The sequence below is a fragment of the Typopeltis vanoorti genome, chromosome 23 (assembly GCF_054136105.1).
Source record: "Typopeltis vanoorti isolate ZY-2024b chromosome 23, IOZ_Tvanoo_1.0, whole genome shotgun sequence".
NCBI lineage: Eukaryota > Metazoa > Arthropoda > Arachnida > Uropygi > Thelyphonidae > Typopeltis > Typopeltis vanoorti.
Genome location: NC_143571.1, coordinates 12,550,655 through 12,572,168, shown reverse-complemented (window position 1 = coordinate 12,572,168; position 21,514 = coordinate 12,550,655). Strand labels below are relative to the sequence as shown.

The 21,514-nt window shown below is 38.2% G+C and overlaps 1 protein-coding gene across 4 annotated transcripts in view; it reads left to right on the top strand.

Moving 5' to 3' along the window:
* Positions 1 to 21,514, top strand: part of LOC150093625 (uncharacterized) — a 112,637-nt gene that overhangs the window by 53,799 nt on the left and 37,324 nt on the right. The window lies entirely within an intron of this gene.

Below are 21,514 nucleotides of genomic sequence, written 5' to 3'. Positions count from 1 at the left end.
AAGATCGGTACTATCAACATAAAAAGTGAATGAATTGCAAAGAAATCGAGCTAGCTGAGGAATTGGATAAGTACCAGAGCGACATAATAGGGGTGACTAAAACAAAAAAAGACAAAAACTGGCAAGATCTTTCTGAGTAATAAATATAAAATGTTATATTCAGGCAATGACAATCAAGGAAAAGAAGGAGTAGCTATAGTATTCAACACAAAATACGAGGCTAATCTTCTTGAATGGTAGTCAGTCTCAAGTAGAGTAATGTGGGCAAATATGAGAATGGGGAACTGGACAATGAGACTTATTTGTGCCTATGGTCCCACAGAAGGTTCTACTAAGGTAGAAGTGGAGAAATTTTTTGATGCTTTAGAAAAAGCAACTGACACAATGAAAAAGGAAAAGTTGGTCCTTGTTGGGGATCTAAATAGCAGAGTAGTAAATGATTGTCAAACATACAAAAATATTTTGGGAAAATTTGAAGAAAAGAGCAAAGCTAATAATAATGGCAAATATCTGTTGAATTTCTGCTCAGGACATGGACTGGTTATTACTAACACCATGTTCCAACATAAAAATGTGCACAAATTCACATGGAGAGAAGAGGCAAAGAATAAGAAAAGTTTTTGCTCTTAGGAAATTAGTTTTAAATATTTTTAAGATTTTCTTGCAGCCATTCGGGTACAGTTCTTGATGATAGCCAGTTGTAGTATACTTGGTTCTGCATATTTACAGCCTTAGTACATATTTTGGAGCACCAAGGCTTACTTAAGGATTGAAATTTAACAAGGAACAGGGAATATATGCCTCCATATTGGTGACGATTACTTCATTGATTCATTCAGTCCATATGCTCAGGTCAGAAGGCTGAAGGCAATAATCCAACCAAGGTAATAAGGTATGAAAGTCACTGAGAAGACAAGGATGATGTTATAGTATATGGTCTCGAACTATTTGTAAAAGGCTGCTTGCTTTTCTTGAATAGCACTAGCACACAATTTTGGAGAACCATGGTTTAGATATGGATTGGGGGAATTTGAACATTGCAGAATGAAAACAGTAATCTGACCATGAAAAAGAGGAGTGAAATCACACAAGTCCTCTCACTTGGCATTCTTGTAATATCAAAATATGCGAGGTTGTAAATGGCTAAAGCAAGGACATTCCATTAGAGACGAAACATGGATAAGATTGTGGTCTGAATTGCCAAGCGGAGCATTCACTTGAACAGCGTACTTGGAAGGAGAACTAGTTAAGAAAAGATCCGGAGTGTTGGATGAGTGAAGAGGATTGTCAGGAATTCAGGTAGGGGGGGGTGAATGATCTGTTTTAAGTCATTGTTTACATTAGAAATCTCTGCCTCTCATCCAGCTTGGTCAGTTGAAATTTGAAGAAAGGAGCCAACTAGAATTGTGGACATTGAAATCACAAAAGGATAACTTCACTCTTTGGAAATTTTGACTGTATGAAATAGTTTTAAAAATAGAAAGTCAAAAAAGGTCAGAATGGTTTTAAGAATTGGGAGAATGGTAGAGACAGCAAATGAATGAAACAAAATGTGACAAAGAAATTTTAATCCAGGAGGTCATAAAGGTGAGAGTCTAGGTTTTGGAATCCTTTGGAAAGGAATATCAGACAAATACCTTCCTTATTATGGCAGGAGGAGTCATGCAGGGTATAATTTAGACAGTTAAGATGAGCTGTGATTGAAATAGAAGTTTGAGGTACAGACACAAACAACATGGATGACTGAAGATGATGATGCACATTATTTAAGTTTACTGTTGATGCCATGGATGTTGGTGAAGTGAATAAGAAATATTTGTGTGTGTGTGTGTGATTTAATTTTTTGTTTGTTTGTTTGAAATTTTAGAGGGTGTTGTTGTTGAACCACTGAGGCACTATACCTATTTAAACTTTGTTTAATGTTACAAAAATTGAAGGGAAACATGCAGTGGGAGAAATAGACTCTTGAAGTGTATATCGTTCATACAGAGAATATCCAGTTTCCAAACCACAATGTTATAATTTTCTATTCCATTTAATTCTCACATGATTTATACTTTAGGAATGTTGTTTGATAATGCTTCATTTAGACAACCTTTGATTGCCAATTAACATTGCACTGTATTGAGGTGGTGTCTTGTAAGCTTATAATAATTACTTGACCCATAGTTCCTTTCCTTCTTTTTGATATTGTGTGATATCTGTTCTGCTGGAGGGACTTCCCCAGTAATGGTGATGCTGGTGATTTGCTTGTTTGGGAAAACAAGTTTGAGAGTTGCTGTAGTGCTGATGTTGATGAATGATAGCCTAGCCACTCCCTGTAAATTTATTGTTAGATGAGTAGGCAGCAATGTGCAGCTCCAAAAGGAGTGGGGAACTCTGTTTTAGAATTTAATCCCCTTTTCAGCATGAATCCTTCATCTTTAAAATTACCAGAACTCCTTTGCATGACCCAGTGAACTCCAGAAATCATAGCACTATCAAATAATAACAAAATCAAGAGATAAGAATCATCAGGCATGCATTTAAACTTATTATTTCTAATTGTACATGCGGCATGTCCAATTGGAAAGTACTATGTTACTTTTCTTTATTCAAAAGGGTCGGCAGGATTTCCAAAAACTGTCAAATATACATATTCCATTCAAAGCAACTCATCCAAGCAACATCCATAGGTAGAATATGAATTATAGTTATGGCTCCTAAAACACTGAATTATTCTGGTGGACTTGCAGAAGAATGGAACCTTCTTAACCAGATAAGGAAATATCCATAAACATCAAGGAATAAATAGCCATGGCACATACTTTTGCACTGAGATAGTAAACTGGTGCTAACTAAGAATATAATCATTACTTTTGATACACCTAAGCTTTTTATGCCTACAAAGAGCACTTGTCAAAGGAACTGTTGAGGGAAAGAGAAGGAGAGGAAGACAAAGACTGGAGACCTATCTCTCATGAGGGATGCAGCAGAGAAACTCAGAATAAGACATGGTGGAGACACATGGTAGTCAATTTCCTGGAGGAAGAAGATACCTGACAGGACAGGAAGCTTTCTATAAAAACAGGATATCTAAATTGACCTGTAAGGCATAGAAACTCATGTGGTGTATATGTCAGAAACATAGGCATGTTCAAATGCCTTGCCACCATGACTGTGATCTGTGCTTTTTATCACAGTAAAGGGCATAAAAGTAAAGACTGCACTGCACAGAAGCCCAAATATGCATAATGAGAAAACATAAGACAAAAAGGATTAATCTGATTTTCACCATTCTTCCCCAGCTGTAGTGGAATGCAAAACACAGTCAATAAACCCCCATCCCATCTTGTAGATGCCCTGCTTTTGTAAGATAGGTGGTCCTGGTGACCTGGCCAGGATATTAGGCATACTATAACAGTGTTGTAGTAAGGCTACATTATCATCAGATTCCTGATATGTACCCCAAAGGATGTACAGGATGTTATGATAGTACTACATGAAAATGTTACATCACTACTAACTTCTGATTTACAATTTTCCTTGTCAAGACTTCATCATTATCAGATCCAATTTTGGTCTTCCTCTGGGCCTTTTTCCTACAAACCTGGCAAAGAACACATGTTTTGCTATTCTCTCTTTCTCCACCATCTCCCCCCTCCCATTTTTATTTGCCTTCTTGTACATAACATGTTATATACTTATCTATTTATATTAGATTACAATAGTACTCAAGTTAATATATGTATTGGTACAGTACCATACTGTACAGTACCATACTTTTGCTGTCCTTGCACTAATAAATACTGAACTAGCTAACTATATGAATGAACATTTTAAATATGGAAAGTATGTAGGAGAAAGAAGGAAGAACATTTGATAACATTTAGGAGTGGTAACAACAGTTCACAAATTGACTACATTTTGACTAGAAGAAAACATCTTAAGGTTGTGACAAATTGTAAAGTAATTCCAACAGATCAAGTAGCACAGCAACACCGGCTGCTGTGCACAGACTTTAAAATTGAAGATAAGAACCTTTAAAAAAGAAGATAAGAAGATAAAGATATGAAACAAGCAGTGATGACAGCACAATGGTAAAAAACACTCAACAGGCATGCAGTCAGGAATATATATCCATACTTGAAGTAGAAAAAGCCATCAAAGGCTTGAAATGTGGAAAGGCAGCAGGAGTAGATGATATTCGACCAGAAATGCTGAAGTATGGTGGTATAAGAGTCTTACAGTGGCTGCACTGCATAGTTCAGAAAGCCTGGACAGAGGGACGAATTCCCGATGATTGGAGTAGAGCTCTCATAGTACCCATATATAAAAAGGGAAATAAAACTGAATGTGAGAATTACAGAGGTATTTCCCTACTGAGTGTTCCTGGCAAAATCTATGCAAGTATACTTGAGAAACGGTTGAGAAGAATTGTGGAAGAAAAGCTTGGTGAAGAACAAGCTGGATTCAGGCCAAATAGAGGCTGTCAGGATCAGATCTTCACTTTACGACAAATAGTCGAGAAAGCATGGGAATATAACAAAGATCTGTATTTAAGTTTTGTCGATTTGGAAAAGGCATATGACAAGGTGCCAAGAGAGAAGCTATTCAATACGCTGCAGTTATATGGTGTCAATGGGGCATTATATCAAGCAATACTTAGTCTTTATTTGAGTTGTAAGTCAGCAGTTAGAATTGAAGGAAGTACAGGAAGATGGTTTAATGTTAAATCTGGTGGGAGACAAGATGTACATTATCCCCTCTGTTATTCATTATCTATATGGATCACATTATGAAGGAATGTGGTATTAAACCTGATATCAAAATTGGAGATGTTAATGTCAGCTCTTTGCTTTATGCGGATGATGTTATACTTCTAAATAAATCCGCTACAAGTCTGCAAGATTCTCTGACTAAATTGAATAGCTGTTGTAATAGATATGGTATGAAGGTCAGCAATAAAAAGACAAAGACAATGAAAATAGGCAGAATCATTGAAAATGTCAACTGTGTTGTGAATGGAGAACCTGTGGAACAAGTAAAACATTTCAGCTACTTAGGCACAATTTTTACTGAAGATGGTAAACTAAATATAGAAATAGACAACAGAATCAGCAAAGCTGGTATCGTGGGAAGTCAATTGAATAAATTCATATGGAATAAGAAAGAAATTAGTCGGAACACTAAATTAGCTGTATACAAGACTGTGTTCAAACCAATTTTAACTTGTGGATCTGAGAGCTGGGTCAGAACTAAAACACTTGACCAAAGACTAGAGACCGCAGATATGAGAGTCCTGAGAAAGATTAGAGGCGTGAACAGATGGCATCAATGGCAATATCATATTAAAAATGAGGATATTCGGAAAGAATTTGACATTGTCAGCATCCAGGAATGCATTAGCAGAGCTAATCTCAGATGGTATGGTCACTTAAATAGAATGGGAGAGGAAAGATTAGCAAAACAAGTGTTCTCTGCCAGGTTGGCAGGAAAACGACCCAGAGGAAGACCGAGATATAGGTGGATTGATACGGTACAAAGTGCCTTAGACGATAGAAATATAAGATCTGATAATGTTGGAGTCTTGACAAGTAACAGACTGATTTGGAGGAAAATTGTAGATAGGAAGTTAGTAATGATGTAATTTTTTCATGTAGTACTGTCATATCCTGTACACCCCTTGAGGGTACATGGCAGGAATTTGATGATGATGATGATAAGAACCTTTGGATGCCATGGGATGAAGACAATTAAGTGGTTTTGCTTAAAAGAGGAGAGTATGAGGAATTTGAGGATATTGTTTTAGGGAGAGGGTGTTAGAGAGGATTTCGGACGGACTGGAAAGTGTACAAGATTGATGGAAACATAATTCAAAAGTAATCCTGAGCTGTGCAATCGAGGTGCTTGGTGAGACATCTGGAAAGATTAGAGAGCAGAAGTTGGTGGTGGAATAATAATGTACAAGTGGCAGTGACAGCTAAGAGGAATGCAAAGCAGAAGTGGAAGAGGACAGAGAAAGAAAGCAAGAAGCCAAGAGAGTTGTGGCACAGGTGAAGGCCATGGCATATCAAGATCTGTATGTTCAATTAGAAACAAAGGAAGGACAGAATTTGTTTTTTAACAAAATTTAAGTTTTTTGACTAAATTTATCAACTAGCAAAATGTAGAAATAAAGCAGCATAGGACATCTTACATGTGAGGCAGATCAAGGACGCTGAAGGAAGAGTATTATGGAGGGATGTGGACATAAGAAACAGATGGAAAATATACTTTGAGGGACTTTTGAATGAGGAAAATGCAAGGACTCACAGAGAAGATGGACAGCCTTCTGAGGGAATGGTGCAGAACATCAGTAGAGTGGAAGTGACGGAGGCCGTGAAGAGGATGAGGAATGGAAAATCAGTTGGCCCCGACAGAATTCCAGTGGAGGCATGGAAGGCACTGGGGGAAGAGGGAATTGACCTGCTGTGGGACCTGTTCATGAAAGTTTGCCAACAGGAAAATATACCCGAGGAATGGAGGGAGAGTACTCTTGTCCCCATCTACAAGGGTAAAGGGGATGCACAAGACTGTAAAAATTACAGAGGAATAAAGTTGATGTCCCACACAATGAAAATCCTAGAAAGGGTTCTTGATGGTAGATTGAGAAAGGAGTGGAGATTGCAAAGGAACAGTTTGGCTTCATGTCTGGTAGATCAACAACAGATGCTATCTTTGGGTTACGGCAGATGATGGAAAAGTATCGAGAGAAACAAAGGGAGCTACATCTGGCATTTATTGATCTGGAAAAATCATACGATAGAGTGCCAAGGCAAGAAGTCTGGAGGTGTCTGAGGGAGAAGAAGGTTCTGGAGAAATATGTCAGGTTGGTGCAGGAAATGTACAGAAATGTGAAGACAAGTGTTCAGACCTGTCTGGGACAGACAGAAAGTTTTCAAGTTACAGTTGGCTTGCATCAAGGGTCAGCATTAAGTCCATTTCTGTTTAACATGGTGATGGAGGAGGTGAGAGAAGATGCGCCTTGGACAATGTTGTATGCAGATGACATCTTGCTGTGAGCAGATTCAAGAGAAGAAACGGGAACTAAACTGGAAAGATGGAGAAAAGTACTGGAAGAGAGAGGTATGAGACTGAGCAGAAGTAAGACAGAGTATGTGTTGCACAGTGGGCGGCAGACAGGAGACATCTGGAGCTGGAAGGAAATGTCATCAGGAAGGTGAGAGACTTTAGATACTTAGGTTCAACAGTGGAAGAAGATGGAGGAGCTGAGAAGGAAGTGGGATGCAGGATACAAGCGGTTTGGAGGAACTGGAGGGGGATGACTGGAGTGTTATGCAATAAGAGGGTGCCGATGAATCTGAAAGGCAAAATCTATAGGACAGCAGTGAGGCCAGCTATGACATATGCTATAGAAACTGTGGCCCTGAGGAAAAATAACATCAGCAGGTTGGAAGTAGCAGAGATGAGAATGCTTAGGTGGATGTGTGGTGTGACCAGAAAGGATCGTCTGAGAAATGACTATGTCAGGGGAACAGTGAAAGTTACGAACTTAGGAGCGAAAATACATGAGGCAAGGTTGAGATGGTTTGGTCATGTGATGAGGAGGGAGGATGAATATGTGGAAAGAAGGGTCATGCAGATGATGTGCAAGGAAGGCAGAAGCGTGGGTGGCCAAAGAAGAGATGAAGGGAGCTGGTAGAAGAGGACTTAAGGATGAAGAACTTGGATGTGGTGACAGCCCAAGACAGGAAGGTGTGGAAGAGACTCATTATCAACAGTGACCCCACTTAAGTGGGAGAAGCTGCAGAAGAAGATGATGATGTAGGAGAAAGAATTGCTGGAGAAATGAAGAGAGAGAGAGAGCAAAGAGTATAAGTCTTATCAAGATGTTTAAGTTACCATACTCCATGAGATTAGCTCTGCTAACACATTCCTGAATGCTAACAATGGAAAGTTCTTTCCTAATATTCTCATTTTTAATATGATATTGCCATTGATGCCATCTGTTCGCTCTTCTAATCTTTCATAGAACTCTCATATCTGTGGTCTCCAATCTTTAACTGTTTTATTTCTAACCCAGTTCTCAGATAAGTTAAAATTGGTTTGAACACCATCTTGTATATAGCTAATTTCCTGTTTTGATTAATTTCTCAAAACTAGTATGAGAAGAAGTCAAATGAATAAATTTATATGGACTTCTTATCATACCAGCTTTGCTAATTCTGCTGTCTATTTCCAAATTAATATGCCATTTCAGTAAAATCTTCCCATAATAGCTGAAATGTTTTATTTGTTCTATTGGTTCTCCATTCAGAATGTAGTTGATGTTTTCATTGTTTCTGTCTAATTTCATTGTCTTGGTCTTTGTAATGCTGATTTTATACCAAATTTATTACAGCATTATTCAATTTAGTCAGAAAATCTTTAGATTTGTACTGGATATTGAGGCAAAGCAATTGAATGTAGTAACTATACTACCAAGTTGCATACCATATAGCTTGTGCTTATTCACATAAAAGAAAGCCACTTCCAAAAACATATGATTTATACAGACTCGTTGGGTTTTTTACAGGTCAATGGGCAATCTTCTCTTATATATTATGGCCTACATCCAGTGCTTTATGATGTTCTACAGTTATTGTATCAAATGAAGATCCTTAATTGTGATGTGCATTTGTGCTAGATACCCAGCCACACTGGATTCAAAGGAAAGTAAGCTGTAAATGCAGCCAGAAAGTATGAGCTAGTTCAGCTCATACTTTCTCCTCGTACTGTTTGTTACTTCCCTATACAGAGTACAGACAGTTAATTAGAGGAAAGTTAATCAGTGACAGTCATCCTAACAGGAATACAAGATTAAGCAGAAGAGACAAAGTTCTACTTGCTAGTCCCTGCATAGGTCACAATCATTGTACACATTCTTGTTGAGGGTGGATGAGCTATATGTGAACATGACACTCTTCTCTCTACTGTATGTCATGTTCTGATGGAGTGTCAGCACTTTACTTGAGAGAAAGTGGGGGAATGCAGTTTTTAATAATTGAAGTTTTTAATAGCTGATGAACTGCAGCCAAGGAGAATTGAAGTATTGCAGGATATTGAAAGGAGCTCATTTGAGGCTATTTGGTGTGAGATTGATACTGGCAGAATAAAATATACAGTTGGGTGCTGCTATAGACCAGGTGATGGAATAGATGGTGGAGATGGTATGCATAAACAAATTGATGAAATGAGTGGAAGGAGGGTAATTATTATGGGGATTTCAACTATGGTAACATTGATTGGAAGGAGGAGAGGACACATGTGAAGAAGGAAATGGATTTTATTCAGTTATTAAGGGATAACTATCTGAAACAGCATGTAATTGAAAATACTAGGGGTGTGAGAGTGCTTGACCTGGTAATAGTATCCGAGAATTTGACTGTAATGAATATGACCATGTTGCCACCTATTGGTGAGAGTGATCATAAGGTCTTGACCTGGGAAGTGGCTAAAGGTGTGAAATTTGTGATTAAGACAGGGCATATGTGGAATTACCGTGCTGGCAAATATGACAAGCTTAGGAGATTGCTTGGATCAGTGCCATGGCATGTACAACTGCAAGGGCTGGACGTCGATAGAGCATGGGAAGTGATCAAAGAGCATTTACAAGAGGTTATGGCTGATTGTATACCTAAGGTCCGAATAGTGAAACAAGGAGGGGTTAAATGGATGAATAACACCATTAAGCTTGAGCTGCAAAAAAAGAAACAACTATGGAGGGAATTTAAAGAAAGGGGTGACCTGCAGGCACACGAACGGTATAAAGTACAGGCTAGAAGGGTAACGAGTGTGGTAAAAACAGCAAAAGCCGATTATGAAAGGAAACTAGCTATGCAAGCAAAAGAGAATCCCAAACAGCTCTTTCAATATGCTGCAAGCAAGAGAAAACCCGTACATGGCAAAATGATTTTAAGGAATGACGATGGTAAAGAGTTCACTGAACCAGTCGATATAGTGGAGTTACTGAGCGCGCACTTTGCAAAAGTATATCATCCAGGTGGTGACGTTGAAAAAATGAAGGAACCATTAGTTTATATGGGAATTGTGATGAATGAAGTGGAGGTGAATAGTCTATTACAGAACCTTAATGTGAATACATCTGTGGGATTGGATGGTATACCGGCATGGGTCTTGCATGAAGCGGCTAATGAATTATCAGTGCCCTTGACCATGTTGTTTAATCTGAGTCTCAGGTCTGGCTTAGTCCCGAAGGCGTGGAAAGAGGGGAAAATAGTTCCACTGCATAAAGGAGGATCCAAGACTATGGTTGCAAATTACCGACCGATCAGCATATCAGGAGTCATTGTCAAGGTCTTGGAGAAAGTAGTCAAGGGAAAAATACAGGAATGGATTGATGAAAATGAGATACTGTACAGAGGACAGCATGGCTTTGTGAAGGGTAGATCATGCCTCAGTAACTTGCTCAAGTTTTATAACAGGGTGACGGCTGAACTGGATAAGGGAAATGGGTTTACAGTGATACTGCTGGACCTGGCAAAGGCGTTTGACAGGATACCACATGGAATTCTAATCCGTAAACTACAACATATGGGAATGGATATAGGGTTGGTGAGATGGATAGCTGGGTGGTTGATGGAGAGATATCAAAGAGTAGTTTATTCAGGAGTAGAGTCCAAAAAACGGCCTGTGACTAGTGGTGTGCCACAGGGTTCTGTTCTTGGACCACTGCTGTTTAATCTGTTCATTAACGATATAGGGAATGGTCTAAGTGGGACAGTTCATTTGTTCGCTGATGATGCAAAGTTGGGTAGGGCGATAGTGAATGCAGAAGATGTCAAAGTCTTGCAAGATGACTTAGATAGATTGGAGTTCTGGACTAAGGAGAATGGATGTCAATTTAATGTGACAAAATGTAAGGTTATGCATTTCGGAGTGAAAAGATTAGCAGCAGTATACCACATTGGTGGAACTGTACTCCAAGAGATTGATGAGGCCAGGGACTTGGGAGTGTTGGTGGATAGGGAGATGAAGTTTAGGGGGCACATTGCGAAAGTAGCTAAATCAGCTCATCAACTCACTTGGTTGTTGAAAAATACCTTGACGAGCAGAGAAAAACAAGTTATTGTACCTCTGTACCGAGCCCTGATAAGACCTCATCTCGACTACTGTGCCCAGATTTGGTCACCTCGGTTCCTTCTTGATGGGGAGGAGGTTGAGAGGATCCAGAGGCGAGTGACTAAGATGATAGCAGGTCTATGGAATGCACCATATGAGAACAGGTTGAAGATTTGTGGGTTGCAGAAACTAGTTGATAGGCGAAAAAGGGGAGATATGATTGAGACATTCAAATTGCTAAAAGGATTCTATAGGATTAATTCAGATGATATTTTTGAGATCAGGACTGGTGGTGGGAGAACTAGGGGACACCCATGGAAGCTGGGCAAGAGCGTGGTTAGCAGGGGTGTTAGAGCTGGGTTCTTTACTTTTAGAGTAAATGAGTGGAATAAGCTGCCAGAGTCTGTTGTGGGTGCTATGACAGTGAGCGAGTTCAAGGCAAGGTATGATAGATACTGTGAGAATGTTGAACAGCTGTGTGAATATGATGTTTAGGGCCTCCCTGGATGAGTCTAAGGACTCCTGGAGTAGCCCGTGGTAGTAATAATAATAATAATATGGCTAAACCTTATACAATCAGAGATTTGTTAGACCTAGAACATTCGCATGAAGCTTTTTTACCAAGAATTAATTTAGACAAATACATTTGATCCTGAATGCAGCTTATGCATAGATATGGCATTGCTCTCTTTTTATTTGCCTTCTTGTACATAACATGTTATATACTTATCTATATTTTATTCACTTGAGTACTGTTGTAATCTATGTATTGGTACAGTATGGCTTTTGCTGTCCTTGTACCAATAAATACCAAACTAGCTAACTGTATGAATGAACATTTTAAATATGGAAAGTATGTAGGAGAAATGAAAAGGAAGATTGAGAGAGAGAGCAAAGTTTATAAGTCTCTTTTCAAGATGTGATAGGAATGAATTGAGAAGAAAGGTCATGATTGCAAATGAATCACTATAGGTTGTATAGAAAAACTATGTAAGTTTTTAGGTATTTTAAGTGAATTTGATCATCATCATCAAATTCCTGACATGTACCCTCAAGGGGTGTACAGGATATGATAGTACTATATGAAAAATTTACATCATTACTAACCTCCTACTACAATTTTCATCCAAATCAGTGTTACTTGTCAAGACTCCAACATTATCAGGTCTTAAATTTCTATCGTCTGAGGCACTTTGTACCGTATCAATCCAACTATATCTTGGTCTTTCTCTGGGTCGTTTTCCTGCCAACCTGGCAGAAAACCCTTGTTTTGCTAATTTTTCCTCGCCCATTCTGTTTAAGTGACCATACCACCTGAAATTAGCTCTGCTAACGCATTCCTGGATGCTGACAATGTCAAGTTCTTTCTTAATATCCTCATTTTTAATATATTGTCATTGATGCCATCTGTTCACACCTCTCATCTTTCTCAGGACTCTCATATCTGTGGTCTCTAGTTTTTTGTCAAGTGTTTTACTTTTGACCCAGCTCTCAGATCCATAAGTTAAAACTGGTTTGAATACTGTCTTGTATACAGCTAATTTAGTGTTCCGACTAATTTCTCTTTTATTCCGTTTGAATTTTTACAAAGCTGGTAAGGTAGGAAGTCGATTATTCAATCGACTTCCTACCTTACCAGCTTTGTTGATTCTGTTCTCTATTTCCATATTTAATTTACCATCTTCGCTAAAATTGTGCCTAAGTAGCTGAAATGTTTTACTTGTTCCACAGGTTCTCTATTCACAACAAAGTTGACATTTTTAATGATTCTACTTATTTTCATTGTCTTTGTCTTTTTACTGCTGACCTTCATACCATATCTGTTACAACAATTATTCAATTTAGTCAGGGAATTTTGCAAACTCGTAGCAGATTTATTTAGAAGTATAACATCGTTGGCATAAAGCAAAGAGCTGACATTAATATCTTCAACTATGATATCATGTTTAATACCACTTTTCTTCATAATGTGATCCATATAGATAATGAATAACAGAAGGGATAATGTACATCCTTGTCTCACACAGATTTAACATTAAACCATCTTCCTGTACTTCCTTCAATTTTAACTGCTGACTCACAACTCAAATAAAGACTAAGTATTGCTTGATATAATGCCCCATTGACACCATATAACTGTAGCGTATTGAATAGCTTCTCTCTTGGCACCTTGTTATATGCCTTTTCCAAATCGACAAAACTTAAATATAGATCTTTGTTATATTCCCGTGATTTCTCAACTATTTGTCATAAAGTGAATATCTGATCCTGACAGCCTCTATTTGGCCTGAATCCAGCTTGTTCTTCACCAAGCTTTTCTTCCACAATTCTTCTCAACCGTTTCTCAAGTATACTAGCATAAATCTTGCCAGGAACACTCAGTAGGGAAATACCTCTATAATTCTGACACTGTGTTTTATTTCCCTTTTTTTATATGGGTACTATTAGAGCTCTACTCCAATCATCAGGAATTCGTCCCTCTGTGCAGGTCTTCTGAAGTATGCAGTGCAGCCACTGTAAGACTTTTATATCTCCATACTTCAGCATTTCTGGTCGAATATCATCTACTCCTGCTGCCTTTACACATTTCAAACCTTTGATGGCTTTTTCTTCTTCAAGTATTGATATGTATTCCTGACAGTATGCCTGTTGAGTGTTTTTTACCACTGTGCTATCACTGCTTGTTTCATTTAGCAATTTTTCGAAGTAATTACTCCACACTTCAAGCAATTACTCCATTCTTTGAAGTAATTACTTCAAATTCAAATAGCGAATTTGATAGATACTGTAAATATACTGGATCTCTGCATGATGAGGAGAACACACTATCTAAGGTCTGTGTCCTTTGTGCCCAATCCAGAAAGCCTTTGAGGTGGACATTTTGAGCTTCATGACATGGAGCTACATCATGTTGTAATGCTACTTTCAAGAACTATAAATGATACACAGGTAACCCTCGTATAACGCGGTACTTATACAACACAGTTTCAATATAACGTGGTGTTCAAATTGTAATATCGCTTGTTAAATTCAGTACTTATACAATGCGTTTATTATTACTATTATTACGGGCAACTACGGTAAGTCATTAGACTCATCGAGGGAGGCCCCAAATCATATTCATCACAACTATTCGACATTCATACAGTATCTATCATACCTCGCCTTAAACTCATTCACTGTCACAGCATCCACCACAGACTCAGGGAGTGCATTCCACTCATTCACTACTCTAAAAGTAAAGAACCCAGCTCTAACACCTTTACTAACCACACTTTTGCCCAGTTTCCATGGATGTCCCCTAGTCCTCCCACAACCAGCCCTGTTCTCAAAAATATCTTCTGAATTAATTTTATAGAAACCCTTCAGTAATTTGAATGTCTCAATCATATCTCCCCTCCTCCGCCTATCAACTAATTTTTGCAACCCACAAATCCTCAACCTGTTCTCATACGGTTCATTCCACAGACCTGCTATCATCTTGGTCACTCGCCTCTGGATCCTTTCCACCTCCTCCCCATCAAGAAGAAACCTAGGTGACCAAATCTGAGCACAGTAGTCGAGATGGGGTCTTATCAAGGCTCGATACAGTAACCTCGAACAATAACCTGCTTCTCAACGTATTCTTCAGCAACCAAGTGATTTGATGAGCTGATTTGGCCACTTTTGCAATGTGTCCCCTAAATTTCAATTCCTTATCCACCAACACTCCTAAATCTCGTGCCTCATCAATTTCTGGAGCACGGTTCCACCAATGCAGTAAACTGTCCAGTAAACCAATCTATCCAAATCATCCTGCAAAATTTTGACGTCATCTGCATTCACTATTGCCCTACCCAACTTCGCATCATCCGCAGCGAAATGAACTGTTCCTCTCAGATCATTTCCTATATCATTTATAAACAAATTAAGCAGCAGTGGTCCAAGAACAGATCCTTGTGGCACACCACTAGTCACAGGCCATCTTGTGGACTCTACTCCTGAGTAAACCACTCTCTGATATCTCTCCGTCAACCACCCTCCTATCCATCTCACCAACCCTATGTCCATTCCCATATGCTGCAATTTACTGATTAGAATTCCATGTGGTATCCTGTCAAAGGCCTTAGCAAGGTCCAGTAGAATCACTGTATACCCATTAACCTTATCCAGTTCAGCCATCACTGTGTTATAATACGTGAGCAAGTTACTGAGGCATGACCTACCCTTCACAAAACCATGCTGTCCCTGATACAGTATCCCATTTTCTTCTATCCAATCTTGTATTTTCCTCTTGACTATTTTCTCTAAGACCTTGATAATGATTCCTGTTATGCTGATTGACCGGTAATTTTCAACAGCAGCCTTGGAACCACCTTTGTGCTGTGGAACTATTTTCCTCTCTTTCCACCCCCTTGTGACTGACCCAGTCCTGAGGCTCAAATTAAACAAAATGGTCAAGGGCACTAACAATTCTTTGGCCGCTTCACGTACGACACGAGCTGGTATACCATCCAATCCCACAGATGTATTGACATTGAGGTTCTGTAATAGACTAGTTACCTCTACTTCATTCATCACAATTCCAGTGTAAGCTGTTGGTTTTCTTCCATTCCTGCAAAGTCACCACCTGGATGATATACTCTTGCAAAGTGCTCGCTCAGTAATTCCACAATATCGACTGATTCGGTTACCTCCCTACGTTTACGATATAAGACGGTCTACAAACTGTAGTAACCCTTTATCTTTTCATATATTTTTCAATGCGCGACTTGAAAATCAAATTTTATGTTCGTTAAATTTGTGTCTGCCTGTATTGCACATGTAATTATAAGTAGCGAATTTATATTAGGGGAAATACTCTTTAGCATGCATGTCAATTGTTTACCGTATAAAGTGCTTATTGTCGAAAATTGTCTTTGTTTTCTGCCAGGAAAGCGCATTAAAAATCATAAGTGTGTTAATCTCAAGTTGAGCACGTTATTTTTAGGTCAATTACATACAATATGTAATGCTATTTTTTTATGTGAAAAATTTATTTTTATAGTAATGGCCACTTAGAACGCTTTTGCGATATGGTTGAAAACGAAATTGGTGAATTAACTGATGGGGAAATAGATTTAAATGAGGAGGAACTGATACAGTTAATAGATGACATCGAAATGAGGAAAGTTCTGCGAAGATTCTGATTGTGATGAATCCGTTAAAGAAATTACCAGGATTGAACTTGGCAAGAAAGTTATTATATGGATAAAGATCTCTCAATGGAGTGCTCTGGAAAATTCACGAGACAATTGGATATTTGTTTAGATCCGTATTATGAACTGAATAAAAAATTGCAGCATCGTGGTAAGCAATGTCTTATTACTGACTTCTTGATGACTAAACCAGCCGAAGTATGCAAAGAGAATTATGCAAATGATGTTCAAGAGATTTCAAGTGATGACGATGTCTGGCCACTTGTAATTAAAGAACATTTATGAAATGTTAGTTTTGAAGACAGTGATGACGATTAAATTATGCACTTTATTTTATTTTGTCTAAAGCATTTTATGCATTATAAGCAATGAAGTTTACATACAACTTATATTTTTATAAGTATATACTTTTTATTTTTTGTTTCATAGTTTATGATTTCTTAACTTACATGGATTACCTGAATTAAATAAAAATATTTTTTTGGCTGGATATGTCATTGTTTATATTAAAAAAAAAAAAAATCATTTCGAAACCTAACCCTACTTTTTCTATGCGATCTGAGTCTCGCATGACGCGATTTATATAACGCGTTATTTCTATGAAACCTAACATCTGCGTTATATGAGGCTTACCTGTACTTAGTTTAATCCTTTATCCAAGTATAAGCAAACAAAGTTTGCACCTGAAGTATCTTCAGGACCAGGACAACCACGTGGTAAAGGTGAAGAAAGCTTCACATCACTTGCCTTAGTATCCCATAATGCAAAGCACATCTCCTTGTGGACATGTATAATACGATGCATTATGGGATAAAACTTCCAACATCTTTCTCTAATCCAGAGTAATTTAATAATAAGGTGTGACACCTTTTGGCAACTCATATAGGTAGATATGACTTCTGCATTGCTTCAACCTTGGTATCACCTCTGGGTCTACCTCCCACTGAAGAGACCTCAGTAAAGGTCAAAACCAATCTGGGTAGTGACCTTTCCCATAATGCTATGCATTATGGGAAATAATGAAACATGCATTATGAAATTAGAAATTTCATAATGCACATCATCATTTTTTGTAATAGATTTCACAGTTTGATATGAACACAGATGGATAAGAAAATAACTATTAACTTAAAAGCTAATATTTCGCTGGTATTATATCCAGCATCTGCAGAGCACACAACACAAAGTTTGTTACAAATGCAAAACAACCACAATCCGGTGTAACAGTGGGGCTAGTAAAAGTAATTGCAGCATGCAACACAAGACTAAAGTCCTAATATGGCATCATCTAGGTTTAAAAAAAAAAAAAATTCAAAGTTTTGAAATGGTAGTCCAAATGATAGTCTTAGAAAGTTTGAAAAAATGAAATAAAAATAAAAGTAATAAATATTAATTTGGTCTTAAGATGACTGTCTCCCAAATCTTTGGTAGATTATACAGCCATACTTGTTAAGGTTTGGAGTATATTTTAAGACTTCTGTTGATTCCAGGAACAGCCTCTCTGACTTGTAGAATCGTCTGTGCATTACTTAAATTTTATTTTTTATTTATTTTTTATTTTTTAAACCTAGATGCCGTGATATTAGGACTTTAGTCTTGTGTTGCACGCTGCAATTACTTTAACTAGCCCCACTGTTACACTGGATTGTGGTTGTTTCATTTGTAACAAACTTTGTGTTGTGTGCTCTGAAGATGCTGGGTAGCAAGTAAGAGGAAGAATGACTTCGGAAGGATAACTTTAGTGGGTGCTGATGGTATTGAGGTGACAAAATCTGATGTAATAGTTGAGTTACTGAGTGATCACTTTTGAAAAGTCTATCACCCAAGTGAGGATATCTCTATACCTGTAGCAATACCTAATGTGAGAACTGAAGCTAAAGAATCAGAGATATTTAATATATTGCAAAATTTAAATGCAAACACTGCTGTAGGCTTAGATGGAATATCAGCTCGGGTGTTGCGTGAATGTGCACATGAATTGTCAACCCCTCTTACTTGGATATTTAATTTGAGTTTGAACTCTGGTATGGTCCCTAGGGAGTGGAAGTTAGGCAAAGTGGTTCCTTTGCATAAGTGTGGCGATAAAACTGCAGTAGTTAATTACAGACCAATCACCATCTCGGGAGTAGTGGTAAAAGTATTGGAAAAGTTGGTTAAAGACAAAATTCAAAAATGGGTGGATCAGGATAGGATACTCTATAGGGGCCAACATGGTTTTGTTAAAGGTAGATCCTGCCTTACCAATCTATTAACTTTTCATAATAGAATGACATCTGAGTTGGACAAAGGAACTGGTTACACAGTGGTACTTCTGGATTTTGCTAAGGCTTTTGACAGGATACCCCATAGAACACTGTTACGCAAATTGGAGCAGATGGGAATGAATATTAAATTGGTGATATGGATAGGAGAATGGCTCAGGGAGAGATACCATAAGGTGGTGTATGGAGGAGCCGAGTCCAGAATGAGGCAGGTGACCAGTGGTGTGCCACAGGGCTCTGTGCTTGGGCCAATGTTTTTTCATTTGTATATAAATGATATAGGAAATGGCTTAAAGGGAGATATTCAGTTGTTTGCTGATGATGCAAAGTTGGGTAGCGCAATAAAAAATCAAGCTGATGGTGAAAGTTTGCAGGATGATTTAAATAAGCTGGTAAATTGGGCAAAAGATAATGGATGTCAGTTCAATGTGGAAAAAGTGTAAAGTCATGCATTTTGGGATTAAAAGATTACCAGCTGTGTACTACATTGATGGAAAGGTACTCCAAGAGATTGATGAGGCTAGGGACTTAGGGGTGTTGGTAGATAGGGAGATGAAGTTCAGAGGACACATTGCTAAGGTGTCCAAGATTGCACATGGGATTGCTTGGTTGTTGAGGAACACACTGACATCCAGAGATACAGTGGTTATTATTCCCCTTTATAAAGCGTTGATACTTCCACATTTGGATTACTGTGCTCAGGTCTGGTCACCTGGATTCCTTGGAGATGAGGAGGCTGTGGAGAGGGTTCAGAGAAGAGTGACCAAGTTGGTGAGTGATGTAAAAAAATGCTCCTACATTGATAAATTGAGAGCTTGTAGATTGCAGAGTTTGGTTGATAGGCGAAGAAGAGGGGATATGATAGAAACATTTAAATTACTGAAATGCTTTTATAGGATTGATGCAGGGGAAATGTTTCAGCTGTGTGATAGTGATGGAAGAACAAGAGGTCATCTCTGGAAATTAAAGAAGAGTGTGGTTAACAAGGGTGTCAGAACAAGGTTTTTTGCTTGGAGGGTGGTGAATGAGTGGAATTCATTGCCTGACTTAGTTGTGAGCTCTTCGTCTGTAAATGAATTCAAGAAGAGATATGACAGATATTGTTTTGCTAGTTTGGGTCTCCTGCGATGAGTCTACTGACTCCATGGAGATACCCGTAATAATAATAATACCAGCGAAATATTAGCTTTTAAGTTAATAAAAAGTTATTTTCTTATCCATCTGTGTTCATATCAAACCGTGAAATCTATTACAAAAATGCCTGACGAACACATAAGCCTATCCACGCCCACATCATTATGCACACGATATTACTTCCTCGTCATTCTTTTCTTACGAATCTCTTGCTTAATAAGATTACACATCCATTTGATTCTTACCCTATTTATTCTTCGAACTCTCAGGACACAGTCTGATATCATCATTATTATTGTTATTATTTAGGCCTTCAAGGAGTCAAAAGACTCATCACAGGAGGTCCCTCCTAGAAAACAGTATCATACCACTCCTTAAACTCATTGATCATTTTTGATCTCACCTCTCTATCAGTCAATGCATTCCATGGTTCAACCACCCTCCATGCAAAGAAACCACTACTTGCCCTCTTGCTCACGGTTTCCTTTCATAACTTCCAGGAATGGCCCCTTGTCATCACCCCTTCCTGTTGTTTCAACCAAGCGAAAGAACTCCCCATTGTCAACCCTGTAACCACCTCTCAACAGTTTAAATGTCTCAATCATATCACCTCTCCTTCTATCCACTAAACTGCAGTCCACATTTCCTCAGCTGATCCTCATAACTAACATTTTACAATCCTGAAACTATCTTTGTTATCCGCTCTTTGTACCCTTTCCATAGTTAATTTATCTCCTTCACATCCTCGGGACTAAATCTGAGAACAATAGTCTAAATGGAATCTGATCAGGGTCTTATACAACAGAATGATAACTCTTATCTCTGCATGTCAGTGTCCTTCTCATTATTGCAGCAATCCTCTGTGTTACATTCACCACCTTTGCAATATGTCCCCTGAATTTCAAGTTTCTATCAATCATCAAACCCAAATCTCTTGTCTCCCCCTACTTCCTCCAGTATGGCTACTCCAATAGAGTATGCAGCGTCCTATCGATGTCTCAAACCTAAACTGACAACCTCATTCATTTGCCCATCTGTCTAGCTTATTCAAATCCTCTTGCAGGACTACCACATCTGCACTATTACTAATAACCCTTCCTAGGTACACATCATCTGCAAACAACTGAATATTCCCCTGCAATCCACTGACAAATGTCATTGATAGAAAGGTTAAACAATATAGGTCCCAGTACTGAGCCCTGTGGGACCCTCTGCCTCCTTGAAACTGCCCCACCATACATAACTCTCTGATACCTATCGGACAGCCAATCCTGAATCCAGTTGATCAACCTGACATCCAAAGCCATGTGCTTCAACTTAAATATCAGCTTATCATTTGGAACCCTGTCAAATGCCTTCACTAAATCCGAGAAAATAGCAGTATATGCCTTTCCCTCATCTACTGCTCTCGTAACTTTATTATAAAAGGCTAGCATATTACTAAAACGAGTACCCCTTCACAAATCCATGTCAATTCTTGCAGATAACGTTACCCTCATCTGCCCAATGTTTGTATACATTCCCTTCACTAATTTCTCCGAGAATAATAATAATAATAAACCGATTCATTTTCAACAAAAAATGAATACAAAGTGTAGTCCAAGGGTACTCACATCAGGTATTTAATGCTGAACTTTTGTGGCAAACATTCACAATTTCCTCTACATTAATCCCGTGCCTCTAAGAATGAATGGACTACTCTAAACAGTTCTTCACTTTTAATGCATTCCTAGAGAATGTATTTAGTGACATTTTTCATCACAGTTAATTTTATTACATTCAGTTCATTAAACTAAACTGCTTTCCTTTTAAAGCTAATTTCAGACAGGTCAAACATAG